Consider the following 15,475-nt stretch of genomic DNA (forward strand, 5'->3'; position numbering starts at 1 on the left):
ATCACAAATTACATTCTACTATTTATAATTACTTACTTTGGCTATGTTAATTTTTTCTGCATGATTTATCTTCTGATTTTTTTGTTACAAGCAGAGCATTAAAATAAAACAATGATTTTCACCTGAAAATTAGAAAAGGACATATAGACAAATCGTAAACACATTGTTTTTATTTTAAAATAAATATGGGCAGTGTCACTTGCGATGATGGATAGGTTTTAATGGACTACATAAATCAAAATCAATTTTGCAATGCAACTGTGGTGAAATAAAACCCTGATTAATGGCACTAATATTGTAAATGCCTATGTCTATGTGCGTGTATTTTTGTTACTTCTTCGCACCCAAACGTCTGACATTGATGAAATTTGGTAAGGTATTTGGATTACTATTTAAAGAAGGTATTATTCTGCAGTACATCCAGGCGAATCTGCCAGCAGCATACTTACATAATAAACCTTAGAAACATAGCACTCATCTTTTGGAAAGTCGAGTAAAAATAATAAACACAAAATGACCATGTCTTGTAATCTAGTAGGACTATGTGATAATTATTTGCTAAACCCAAAACACTTTACTGAACGCTAAATATTCTGTACATTCCTAATCTCGGACGCTGTAAAAGTCTCAGCATTAAAGATCAGCGTATTTCCAATACGTAGGTAAGATTTTCTCGAAGTTTTCTAGCGTATTTGAATGCAAGAAAAATATTGGAACATAAGCAAAGTTCCGGATGAATACTGTTCGAAAGATTCTCCATCGAAGTTATTGAAGTATTGCACCTACTATTTTTATGCAGCGTAATATTGTATACTAGCTGTTAACCTACATATGATCCATTTGTATGCATTAAAGGGTTCAAAAATGTACCTAGATTTTTTGCAACCCCGCCGAAAAATGAGCTCAGGAACTGGAACAGGTCAGAAACTCAAAATCAAGTCATTTATTTCAATTTGGCTACTAAGTAGTTCTTTTTGAAGGCCAGATTACATGGACAGCACCCAGTTTTGCCCACCCTTCATCGCTTCCTAAGTGCTTAAGCCGTGAGAGAAAAAAAGGAACAACAAACTCCTCAGCAGCACGCTAGTAAGCCATTGCATATTTTAGTTTTGTTTACTATTTTGTGGTAATCGTTTACCAAATTAATGCAATTGACAGTTTACTTTTCAGATTTCTGAACGGTTTTTTTTTACTCCTAAAATTTTTCAAAAACATTTAACTCAAATCCAAAAATGAGATCAACTATTCGTGGGTCATGCAAATGCTATTTATAGAAGTGATGAAAAAACCTAAACTTTAAATTCTTGGACGTACTATAGTCACTTGTACAAAAGGTTCTAAACCACGACCAACCACTGAAAAACTAGAGTTAAGTACTAAATCCCAGCACAAAGCACATTAATTTATCTAGGATGCTGGTCTCGTTGCAAATCAGACGCGTCTAGAATATCTCTCGAACATCCCACTTGTTAGTCGGAAACGTATTTCCCTGATACGAGATATGTAACATCGATTTTTCTATAAGTAGCTCGGGACGTTAGGACTTGGTATTTTAAGAGTGTTAGATGCAGGAATTGTTGTGATGTGTAAACAGTTTGTTGATTGAAAAATGTGAGGATTAAATACAAAGTTTGTACACATATGCGACGTTTAAGGATAATTAATATTGTTTATTTAAATTTTCCACATATCGTTTATAACATCTTCAAATAAGACGTTTAACTTTCAAGTAAATTGGATTAAAAATAACAACATTGCCATAAAAACATACAGAGCAATCGTCATTGAATCTTGAGTAGGCTTGGTGATCAAAACCTGTTCCATGTATTCCTGGGATACATAATAATATGTTCTATTACAAGGAAACCCTCTTGGATACTTCAATTAATAAATTTACAGTGTAAATAAGAAAGTATGCACCTGTTCAAATTGGAGCGCTGGCTTTTACCCAAATAAGCATCCTATCTCTTCTCTTGGCACAATCTCTATTTACTATATAAACGTTCAACACTATTACCTTAATGCAAATTTACTCGCAAATTCTAATTGCAACAATAATTCCAAAAGAAAAAAGTCCTAAGTGCTAACCATGTACTGAACACAATTAACAAAATAAGTGCAGCGTAATTAAACACGGGTTAGAGATAGCACACAATGGCTAGATTTCCCACGATCTGTGATACCGATGTTCCTATTGTTATGTTTATCTTTGTGGTTATCATGCCCCGTGTCACTGAACTTAGACGAAATACTTCTGACGTTGTTGGAATCAGAATATATTATGTATTTTTAAACAGCTCTATTCATCATTATTGTTAAATTTTAAGACGTAACGTTGTATCTTTTAAGTAGTCTGTTATGATAATTAGCTTATTTGTAACATTTGGCTAGTCAGTGCCTTTTTATACCGAAAATTATAAATGCCTTTCATAACTAAAATCTTTCCATACTTTATAATTCGTTCTTGGTTTTTTTACTCATTTTACTTTTCCGCCCTTTATCGCCAAAAACTAGACACTGCTACACAAATGATTCGAGATTCATTACAGAAATCAATCAGGGAGTAACCCGTATTAGTTCTGAATAATAAATGGAGGTCGTAGTTGGAAAGACGGAAACGCCGTAAACATATCTAACGCTAGTAGTTTTACAAACACGTAGCTTCAAACCAGCTGAAGCTTTCCCAAACATTAATATCCGAATCAAAGCCAGTCAAATCCTCTCCTATAAAAGAAAATAGAAATCAAAGTTGCGTCAGTAGTAACCCACATCACTTTACCGATGCCGGTCTCCAAGGAACTATCAATCTGTAGAAGTAAAAAGTTTTCGATCCGTTCTGGGAATTTAAGCAGTCTGAATGCATTCGAAAGTAAGTTGAACATCGGGGGATTGGAAGCGGGCTAACTTTCCTGCAACACGAATTTAATCTATTGATTTAGTTGTCCGTGGAAACTGCTCGTGTACTGGTTTCAAATGATTATTTACAGACCTTTATATAATGCTGATCTAACTGTGTAAGCAAATTGAGAAGGAGCAAAAAACAAAATTAAGCATAACCAAATGTGCCTTAAAATATTTGTCTCAGAAACCCTGTAATTGGAATGTGAATTTATGAAGAGGTCCTTTATAAAACGTAAGTAGAACATGAAATATGGATCAAAAGACCTACAGTGCCTAAAATTGAGTCATAATTTTTCAGTATTTAATGAAGCTGTTCAAGTTAATTGCGTCACGAATGTTACAATTAAGAACGTCTACGATAAGCTTATATTAGTAATCCAAGTCTAGACATAAGAACAGTTAATCTGAGGGAAAGAATAACAAAATATATATGCTTTTACGATCATTGCTTTAGTTCAAACGTTTTGTTAAATAAACATGAAGATACCATTTCCCTTTGAATCGCAGAAATATCGCTGGATATTTATTTGTTGATAACATAAAGGCAATTTTTGGTTGCCGATCGTGAATAACCGATAAGGCGGGAAAATGACACGAGTGGATACGAGTCCACACGAGTGTAAAACGTTGGTTGGTCCAGTAATGCTGATGACCATCCTCGAGAGACATCAATCTTCTGAATAGAGATGGATTACTTGGGCTTCGAACGATTTTGTTTACATTAGAGGCTATTTTTGAGATTAATGTCAGTAAAAGCAAGTTCTGTCTGAAGTATATATTCAAAACTTTCAGATATTGTAGTGCAGCTTTTTAGAAAATTAAAACTGACAGCTTTATGGAAATAATATCAGATTATTATTATTTATTGTGGATAATTAAAGCGTGCAAGGGTTCAATTTAGAAAACCTCCATATAGATTCTCTTTTTTGGCTAGAAAGTAGAAATTGATAAATAGCCATGCTAGACCAAACACGCTATCCGCCACAGCGTCAAAAATGTCAATACCAAAGTGATAGACAGTTTTTACGCTGAACGGCGCTGCGTTTCACATCGAATGTTTAGTATCACTGCATATTGGTGACAGGAAACGACACAATAAAGTCTCCATTTTCGCCATTTCACGTGAGTCCGCATCCATTTCGTGCACGTACAACAACAGTTCATATTTTGTTCAAGATTTACTAGTGTATATTGGTCAGTATTGCAAAGCTGTAAACATAAATTGGACTTTATACTCCGACAAAATAGAGATGGATGAGAATGCCGTTCCATCAATTCACGGCAGACAGGCAAACATGCCAAATCCAGTTATATGCAGTCTGAAAGGTTTTTGAAAAATATTTTAATGTTTGTTCATGTGGACAAATGGTAAAGGATGGTGCAAAGTCTGTAGGAATGGCCATCTGTTATACAGAGACGCTTTTATGTGGGGTTGAAGTTGTAATCCGATTCTGTGAGCTTTGTCCATGTTTGAGTCGGATCTTGGTTTCGATCCTCAAATGTTTCGCTATGTTTACGTATAACACCCTTTGGTGTCTAAAATAAGCGCTCTGAGTTAGAATCTTATAAACTTTCTCGTATATAAAAGTAAAAATTTAATGAAATACAAAGATTAATACTCTCTCTTTACAACTAATGGTCAATTTAGGATTACGAGCGGAAATACAGAACACAGTAGGTATTTTTTTGAATTTTCATTTTAAAAAAAGGTCAATAAACTTGAACTGCAAAGAATAAGGGCTAATAAAATGAACGCCGCGATCGACGCCTATTTTTTATTAAGGTCTCTTTTGTGAGTCGATTAAGTTTGTGAGCAGTTTATTGATAGCAGTTATTGCGTAAGGCCTGACAAAGACTGTCCTGATTGTTGCAACAGTTCTAATAGAGTATATTTTCATGGTGATGGTTGTTCTGCAATATCTCTGAGGTGAAACGGCAGGGATGTGGAGGTCTTGATGCCCTTTCAATAAAAAAAGGAATATTTTACGAGTTCTTTGTTAAAATCAAATAGTTCAATCAAAACTAAGTCTTTATATTAAGTTTAATTTACCAAGCTTGGAAGTAGATAAATGTTTGTAAAAGCACCCACGTTTAAAATCTCAGATTGAACTAAATAATGGAATTTAATTCTATTTCTATTCATCCACTCAATTCTAGAACTATTTCAATAATAACTTTCATTGGATGGTAAATTATATTATTTTAAAATTATATTACATAGATGCCTTTACCGCGGTTATACTATGATACTATTACCGTGCCTGTATCTTTAGCTCGAAAGACAAGATAGTTAGTTATCTTCGTGAAGAAGCATGTGCATCTCGCTTAAACAACTGCAACCACCACTTCATTAAATGATAGTAAGGCTTCAGAGGAGTTCAACACGCAAACAGATTTAGGTTGCTTTTGAAATAATACAAACCTGAAAATTAGGTATCTTATGCTGGTGCTGCTCCTTCGTAAAAAATGTAGTGTTGTTTTAAATTTGATTTTCTTTTTATTACATCTAGTGGTCTCCCGTGTACCTGCGCAGTTTGAAATTACTTTTGTTCTGCAATAAACTTGAGATGTTATTGCTGACAAGATATTGTGCTTGTGTTTATGATGGACTGTTTACTTCAACAAGATCGTGAATTTTACAGGTAAGCTGGTTTCAAATTGGCAATGATGCTGAAATGTGGAAAATAGGTGAAAGAACAGTCTCAAAAGAAGAAGGTTTATTTTTCCAAGGTTAAAATAATCATGGCCGGTTATCGTGGAATATAGCGAGGTTTGGAAGGATTGGAAAGGGTACTTTACTTGCATCGAAGGTCGAACCCATACTGAATTTTAAAAAAAATGTGTGAGGTATTATTGAAAGAACCTATAAAACCATTTTTTTGTTAAAACATGTTGAAAGCCTCTACACAAAATATTATTACGTGAACTTTCATATTTCAGACAAGTTTCCTTATACCTTCATTGCAAATTTAATAAAAACTACGAATCTTCAACAAAGTAAGTAATAAACTTGATTTCTTTTTATTTAATTTGAGTCTACAGTTACAGTTACTTGACTCGACGAGGCAGCAAGAAGTTATACGCAAACTATGTTAACTGGCAAAATTTTCCGCGACTCACTTTAAATTGCGGCTAATGAATATTATAACGAAGTTTTCTCATTAAGGTAGAGAACACTTTCTAAAGAACATTTTCCATTGCGAAGTAAAGAAAATAGCAAATAATATCAGTCTGCAGTTCTGCTTCTGAGTGAGGACCTTCTTTCAATGCAGAATATAATATTGTAGAAAATAATTGTTCCGCCATTTTTAGATAAGTCGCCATGTTGGATTTAGAATGACGTCACACTGTTTATCATGTATTGTCATTCGAATTGAACCTGCCTTAAAATTTAGTTCTAAGATTGCACCCGAAAAAACATAAATTGTTAATTGTAAAAAGAACGAACATTGAACAGCTTGCTCATTAAAGGGTTGAAAGTTTCAGGTACGTTCTAGCATCAGGGTAATGTCAAGTAAAGTCTTGATGTTAATAATGTGCTACTTAGTAGGCTAATTTGAATACATGAATCTTAGTTTTTCTCATGCTTTTCTTTAATGGTCGTTCGAGCGTAATTACAACGGGAGTCACTCAATGTTCTGCTAATGTATGTTTTTTACTAAAAGTTATCACTCAATTATTCGTTTAACACGACAAATGAATAACAAGCGTTCAAGTGGGAGTTCAACTCGTGACCATGAGGCTTCATACAAATTTACTTCCATTATTTTGTTGTTATAGCGGCTACCGAATCCATAATGTGCGAAATTCACATTTCAACTGTCTAGCTATCGCGGTTCATGTGGCATAGCCTGTTGACAAACAGACAGAGGAGTCTCAGTAATTGTACTCAGTTTATGCCCTTTCGGAAAACCCTTTAAAATATTACAAAATAAACATTTTTGAAGTATAAACATCGTGTATTTTTTATCTTTCGGTTATCCCTTCACGATAGGAAACAATTTATTAAATTGGGTCGCAAGCTCGAACGACTAGGTACCAATTTAATTATTCGTATACGTTTTGGAATTATTTTAGGATGTAATTAAGAATGTTATCTAGACTTTTATATTAATTACTAAAGGCCATCAAATTGCTCTGATAAAAACTATAAAAGAAGCTTTCTAGTAACTTGCTTAGATCGGATGCTGACAAGCATTTGTGTGATCCACGAATGCTGAATCTTTGCGCATGTGACTTGAATGTTTGTGAAACCCTCCTCAAAACAATAATGAAATTACTTAGTGCGGGAGACTTAAAAAAAACAAATCTTTACATGTAGCTAATGTACGCTTAATAATGCTTATCGAATCGATAAAATCTATGTTTTGATTAAGGTTCAATTTTTCAATCATCAGTTAACTCGTTTCGAGGAATAAATATGGTCGTTTGACATATTTTCTTTACAAAAGCTGTCAAAATGTCAAATATACTCGTCAGATAAATGTTATTTGGCGCTTGAAAAATTCGCCCTAAGAGAAATAACGTCCAGAAAAAAATTGTTGTCTTTCCAACTTGTAGAAATATTTCTAGAATTACTACTGCTACCCCAAGATTATCACACACGTAATCATAACGTACGTCAGCAATGTAATTCATCACAACACTAGTACTACCAAGCCTAGTATATAACAACAAGGCCATATCCCCCGCCCCGTCTATTAATTCCGACTCCGACATTCATTCACGAGCTCATTCACTAATAGCCAGGCATCTAGTTTTTCCATTACATTACGTGTTAAACAAAAGTACTAGCAGTAAACAGTGTCAGTATACTCTTAGATAATCGGAAGAATACCAGCGTTCTAAATTGAGACTTGATGCGATGTATTTAGGTGTAGTTTACATTGATTTTGTGGTCGTAGGGGTTGAGGCTAGTCCCTACTGAGCAACGTGTGAGGTACGTAATGATTAACATCGGGCTCACGACTCAGTGATCTCGGTTCACACTTCGACGGGAACTGCTATCAACTATATTGTTTGAGGTAATGATTAAATTCGCATTTTGATGTGCAGATTATGTTGATAACAGTAATTAGTTTTCGGTCGTGATAATGTTGGCTTCTGTTTATTTTAGAATATAGTTAATTTATGTTATGTAGCTAACTATACATCGTGATGCCCTAGACTGGTATTGTTCTTTTGTTTATGAAGTTACAAAGATGTCTCCAAAGTAGGATGGGTTTGTATTACAAATTAGTGAAACGCTCATTTCATAATGACTACTTATACATTACATAATGTTATTTAAATAATTTCATCCAATATTTTTACAATTTCAATGTCAAAAACACCTAGTTTTTAAAGTTACCTGAATATAAATAAAAATAGTTAGGTAAAAATTATGCCTATATGTTATAAACAATAATAATTAATAACTAATTGTTATTATTTTTATTGTATACTGTAAATAAATACCCGTTTCATTTATAAAACAATACGCTATATCTCAGTAAGACACATACAAAGAATTAAAGAGATTGTATGTTTATCTAATTATCCAACGATCCAATTAGAGCGAGGTTCGATTCTCGGTCGAGACTAATATTTATATGACCTATTTGTTGCCTTCCACGGGTAACCGTTCTAGAATATGGCAACATTGCTGCAACAATTAAAATGTTGCAAGTAGCGATTCATTTACATGTACATTTCCCTTCTAATTGTTTAAGGTTTTATAACTTTCGCGATAGCATTAAAGACGTCTCATTATCATTTTACAGTATATAGTTTATTACTTTGGTCCCTATATTATCTTTAGACCATCTTTCTCATATATTATTATGTCTTGGTGTGATTAACTCCTATGATTATAACTATTAAGATATTTTTACTGGTTTTACATCTGAGTCATTTGTATTCGTACATGTACAAGTAATGTGAACTATGTTTTTTTGTTTTTTTTTTTTTACTTTTAGATGAATCTTCCAGTCATACAGTAAAAGGTTTTTTTTTCTATTTTTGATCAACCTGTTCCATACAATTAAATTTAATACCTGTGTCGAGGGGGGTTCCACAAGCATTCAAGTCACATCATACAGACGCTTGACCTATGCGGATCGAACCCGCAACACGTCGCGCATAGTGGTTTGGTGTGGAAACGTCAACCACTACTCTATCAGTCCGTCAATTGTCAGAAACCATTATTTTATGAAAAAACTTTTAGTTAAATGGATAATATTAATAACATTTTATTTAATAAACCAGTAAAACCTTACCTACATACCAAACAACAATAGATCACAACAGTTTACAGCAAAAACGAAGCCTTTAATCCCCGCCCAACGTTGTTACCACGTTACAAAAAGATGTGCAGAAATATCACTCTTAAAATCCATGACTGTTGCTATATTGTTCTTCATTTTAAAAAGAGATTATTTTAAAATCAAATCAAAAAGTTTTATTCATGGAATCCCTTTTCAACTATATTCATTAAATTTAACAAATAACAGCGCATTTAATTCGTATAAATAATAACAAATATTCTTTAAAATATAAATAGCCTTTGACAATATCTCTTCGTCCACAGACTTTTACTTTCACTAATTACAAAATGACATGCAAAGGCACTACATCAAAGGTACTAAATTTTATATCTACAAACTACATTCTCTTTATAATATATTCGTATTATAAAAAATAACAGTATACATATTTTACATTGGTATTTCTGCTTGTATCTGTTCTGTGGCTCCTCTGAAGGTAAAACTTCAGTGAGTTGTGATCGCGGCGCCGAGCGCGCGTGTACCACCAGTGTGTGTCTAAGTGTTGTTCCTCTTGGATTATATACCAACAACATAACTATAGGGTAAGTTTATATATAAACAAGCAAATATACACCTACTAGCTATAATAATAAAGTGCAATATAAAAATAAAGGCTTAATACTCAGGATTTTCTCAAAGAAAATTGTCGACAAATCATCTTTGTAATGAAAAACGTATCAGAGATTCTTGGAAAAAGGGAGAATAAGAATTTTATTATGTTTAGAATACTGTTTAGGTATGATTAAATTTTGGATCTAAATATCTTTTTTGGGTCCGGGTATTTGAGCCTTATTGAGGATTTCAAGCAACAGTTAATTATAATAAGTGACTTTTTTAATAACTAAAAACGGAGTATAGTTTTATCTGTTGTTAGTACGTAAGTCCATAAATTCCACTATGACTTATAAACGTCTAATCCGATTTTGATATCATGAAGGAAATCGTTAACGAATTAATAAAGTCCTCCTAATAAAGTCATTTCCTAATGTTCAAGCTACCGTTGTACTTTAAATTATTTACCTGTTAGCAACATCCGTTACCGATTTTTGTTCCCAGTATTTATGTAACAGAGATATAAACACAGGCATGTATTAATAGACAGTGACTAATTAATTTTATTAGCAGAGTTCAAAAACAGTTTTCTCGATTCGGTTTTCATGTTTTATGTGGTAACGCTCAAACGCGACGTAGCGCAAATGCGTAAATGAATGGAATCAAACGTTCTGACAAATGTATACATGAACTATTTTGATATGTTTTAGATCAGGGATGTCAAAAATATTCTGTAATGAATAAGGTTTTTGACTCAATCTAATTATAAAAATCAACTTAGTCCGTCAGATAGGTTACCAAAAAATATTGAATAAGTATTTATAATTTTACCATATCATTAAAAAGTGAGGAAGATATAAAGCACATAAGATGATAAAGTGTTTGATAGTGGGGGCTAGGAATATCACTTGCTAGTTAAAAGCATACTGGTAAGTGACGTCACATAAGATTTTATTTCACTGTATCCCTTTGTTTTTCTTTACGAGATAATAAAAAAAAGTTATCTAACATTGTTTGTAAACCTGTGGAACAGACTAAACACACTTTTTTTCAAATATTTACACCTCGAAATGTACTTATTATAATTAATAGCGAAAATAAGTGGAATTATAGAATGTTACATTTCTAAATCGAATTTGAAAAAAAAACTCGTCCTTGCAAACACTGTTTGCTACTAATTTTGTTAACAACAATTGTACACAATTTGCTTTTGCAAAATACATAGTACGGCTGCGGGAATAAGCGGTTATAATGCGATTATCATAATAACCGCAGAAAACCGATTAGTGACCGCATTTTATGGTTGAGTACTAAGCATTGAATTGATACATTAAAAATGACTTAGTGATATAACGACCACATGTGGCGGGGAACATATATTGGTCAGGAATACTAGGTACGAATGGCTGTATATTTCATTTTCTCTATTGCCTGTAGACAAAAAGGGTTTTTATTCCACGTGTTTATAGACTAACTTTTCTTGTTTGTTTGGTTGTCGTTCTGGTTGGATTTTTGCATCTCAATTTTGAGGCACTTCCCGATGAGCTAGGGTTTTCAAGGTAGCTTCAAGCCCGATGCAATGCAATTTACTACTATTAAAACAGCTGGAGCGATTTTGATAAAATTTGACTTTTAAAAAGGTGGGTTTTGCGTTTGTCTTCAACTCATATAATATAACGTGAAGAGGTGAAAGAAGGCTCTTTGATGAAAACCTTCGAAATCAATACTAACTATGGTTATACGAATCGTTTTATGCATTTTTGTCTTTAATTATTTCTTATGGAAACCATTCATACACTGACCTTCATGGAATGCATAAATCTGAGACATTGTAAAACCAAACAGGAAAAACTCCGAGACCAGTTCAACTAGTGTTACAACTATTGAATGTCAAACGAATCAAAACATCAATAGATTCTGGTTTCATGACGTCACTGGCGCGTAATCTATACTAAGATGTTTGTTTGAAAGCGCCGATCTCAGGAACTGCGGGTCTGATAGCTCATTTATTGAGGAAGGATTTAAGATACATGCCATCATCACGGTATGATCAGTAGGAGCGTAGTAGTAATTAAACATGTTACAAAAACGGGAAGAAGAATACTTTATACTCTAAAATAAATAATCATATTTTAAAAATACCTTCCACATGGACAAACTCGCGCGCAACGGCAAGTGTAATTACAAAATTATTTATATTAAAAATACCAATACATGAACTATTTAGATGTAACGTTTAAAATATTCGCTGAATATTCCCTAAAAGTTAAACAAGTATTTCGAGGAAGTTTTAAAAATGATGGTGGTTTGTCGACACCCGTTCACACGGTAGCCGCGTTATTTTTACAGGGCCATTAATTTTGCTATGCGAGTCGTCGAGTTCACACGAGTCCGGTTTTTGTGACGTCATTACCGAATTCTCTGGTTTTTATAACATGACTTACTGAGGTTGAGTTTACCTTTCTTTTGGGCACTTGTGCTGCTTGGAACAGTAATGAATCGTTTCCAAGGCATTTTACGAGTTCAATTCAGTTTGAATATGATGCATTTTTTTTTGTTATTTCCTTATCAGACGGGTAGGTATGCGGTTTGAAATATCGGAAGCTTTTTTTTCGATATAAGTATTAAAAAAAGTATAAACATATTTTTAAAGAAACTATCGTCAGCTCGTAAATAATGACTTGTCTCATCATTAAAGTTGAGTCTGAAACTTGTAGGACAATCCAGATAAAAACGCTTGCCGTTGCATTATTTAATAAGTAATAAAAAATATTTGTTATTATTAGAAGTTCAATAGTTTGGGTGAAACATTGAAATGTTTGTATGTAAAGATATTTATTTTTCACTTTTACTAATGTCTAAAATGTAAGTATTTCATGTCTAAGTAATTTTAATTACACGAATTCATTTTTTAATTAACGTTAGTAAGTTAGTCTCACTAAGACAGCTACAAAGAGGGCATAATTACAATTACAATCAAAGCTAAGACAACAGAAACTCAATGTCCTGCAAAGATAAGACCTCCTTAGTACTTAGAGGATGAGATTTTTCCGTTTTTCCAAGAGTTTTCATTAAAGTCAGTCAAAGAACTAACTCGAGATAAAATGAGAAGTGTTCATTCAGTTTTATTGCGTTTGTTTTACATCTTTTCCTTTGTAAATGGCTTGAGCTGAAGTATCTTATTGAAATAGTAACTTAATTTAATACAGTTTTGTACTAGATTAGTCAGTATTTATGACTAAAGATTAAATATTGTCAGGCATAGTTCTGGTTTAATTCAAAAGCTTTTATTTCTCTATTATTACATAAATAATTAAATTACATGCCCCACATAACTGTTCATTAATACCAATTTAACTCTTTCACGATGCCTGTTAAAACTTCATTGTGAAGCGAAAATTTTAAATTGAGATTATAGAATCCTACATGACGACTTCAACATAGCTTAAATCAAGCTTTGTAAGACATAAACAGGGTGTTCAAAATAAACAACTTTGAATAACACATGATTTTCGCTACATACCTAGGCATACCTCATAACAAGAAGATATAATTTGAGCTATAAACTAACTCCTATGTGAACATCATAAATATGACGTCAGAATAAACCAAGAATGTCTTATTTACGATGGATTGTCTTAATGAGTCAGTTGAACTGACTTTTACTTTTGACTTACATTCCCGCACGCCATTTAATTAGTCTAAAGTAATTAATGGGTATCTCAACATACACTTTGTCTGAGTAACATGATATATTCACGTATGTGAGCATTTTGTTGCTAAACGTATCAATTTTCTGAGTAATTATGGGAATTATGAGAGTTTAAAGAGTGAAGAATTTCTTAGGTTTGGGAACGTGGACCGATATGATTTTATTATTGTTTTAAGTTTCGTGAGTCGGATTCATAATTATTTAATCCTTGAACAGGATAACAACAAAACCGTGGGCAAATAACATTCCTTGTTTCGTCATAATAAAAAAAGTCTTTATTTTTCATTTATCCATATTATTTATTTTATTTTTATTTAATAATTTATGTATACACACAAGAGGTCTTAATAGTAATATAACATAAATATAAATGATGTACAAGGGTACTGCTTATTATGTCAGTATTAAGAAATATTTAGGTGTGTTAATCAGTTGTCTGGTACTCATAATACAAGCTAAGCTTCTTTTATTATAGAGTTATTTTTTAGCCACACAAATGTAGCATAACTGTCAATATATTTGAGTTACAATGACAAGTAACTTTTGACTAGATAGTAAAAACAATATTTACTATCACAGTAACAGTAAACCCAGTTTCAACAGCTACAATGGTGCAGAACGACTGTAATATGCGTCTCAACGTCCTTTGAAGAAGTTTATGCGTTCACGCTATGAAATAATGGCAGCTGGCACCTCCTCGGGTAATATGTTTCTAATAGACCGAAAAGTCATTGTCTGTTAGTTATTTTTTCCGAAAGACTATCGAGGGACTGAAATTAAATGAAATTGTTAATTCTGTAAAGGGCCAAATGATGATGACACTTTTGACGCTTTTCAAAATCAAAACTAAAAGCTTTTTTCAAGTCTTTTAAAACGTAACTGTTATGCTCTATGTACACGATCCCAAAATAGCATTTCTAAAAGGTAGAACGACTTTCATATGTCAAATGATTTTCTAAACTAGCTAGTAATTATATATTATCTGTTTCGTTGTTTTTATCAGACTCCCGAGTGATAAATAGGCAAACTGATTTCTGAACACCTCCAAACACGCCTGTTTATCAGTAAACATTACATTCAAAAGTCATACTATAGACTTAAAACAATTCTGCAGCTTTTCACTCTCCCCCAAAAAACAATAATTCTTAAACTTCACATAAACATCGAATCTATCATTATCACCTCGAATAAACAGTTCGGCTCAACGATAACTAATTACAAGAATGAGGTTGAGAATTAATGTGCTCGAGCCACATACCGTAGTGGACGTAAACAATGCGATACAAATTACTTCTCCCTGGAACACATCAGCTGTTTGGCGGAGAACAGAACACGGATGAGATAGACAATGGAGTGCGTAAAAGCATGTGTGAATTAATTGTGTATGGATTTGTTAAGGAAACTGGTTATTATGGTGATGAGTTTTCTTGGATTAGCAATTTTAATCAAGAGTTTTAATTTTATAATGATTAACTTTGCCGATGTGATTTTCTTTCTATTTTTATATATGAATTTGTTGTGACGTTTCTTTCTAGGGGAGCCAGCTAGGAAATGTCTATTGCTTACTTAAAATTATGACATTTAAAAGGGATGACGTCTATCTTATTTGCAGAATGAATTATTTAATTTAATTTCCCAAAGAATGTTTTAAAAATAAGACCCACAATTAAGTTTACTTAAACAAAGCAATTATTAAACAGAACAAAAGATTTATTATTAAAGATAACACCATCAACCATCACATCGCGAAAGCAAAACAGAAAAAAAACTAAAAGCTCAAAGAAAAACATTTCAAAGAGAAAACAACTGCAGGCGTAGCGTATTTCCGATGGCTGTCTTGCGACGCGTACGGCGTTCATTGTAGATGTCGTTCACACTGTTGAACAACTCCATTTACTTACTATTCCGTGACAAGATTGAATCAACAGCACTGTTTCATTTTATGATTGTTTGTGCACTGTGTATGCCCCGCGGATTGGTTTCAGGTCGTCAATGTTGTTGCGAT

The 15,475-nt window shown here is 33.0% G+C and overlaps 1 protein-coding gene across 1 annotated transcript in view; it reads left to right on the forward strand.

Annotated features, from left to right (window-relative positions):
* The first annotated feature begins 9,655 nt into the window (after positions 1-9,655).
* LOC113495629 (neuroglobin-like) overlaps positions 9,656-15,475 on the forward strand; it is an 86,405-nt gene continuing 80,585 nt past the window's right edge. Inside the window, exon 1 of the mRNA XM_026874454.1 lies at positions 9,656-9,748. The gene's annotated coding sequence lies outside the window, so the exon portion shown is untranslated. The remainder of the gene's footprint in view (positions 9,749-15,475) is intronic.

The sequence above is a fragment of the Trichoplusia ni genome, chromosome 7 (assembly GCF_003590095.1).
Source record: "Trichoplusia ni isolate ovarian cell line Hi5 chromosome 7, tn1, whole genome shotgun sequence".
Lineage (NCBI taxonomy): Eukaryota > Metazoa > Arthropoda > Insecta > Lepidoptera > Noctuidae > Trichoplusia > Trichoplusia ni.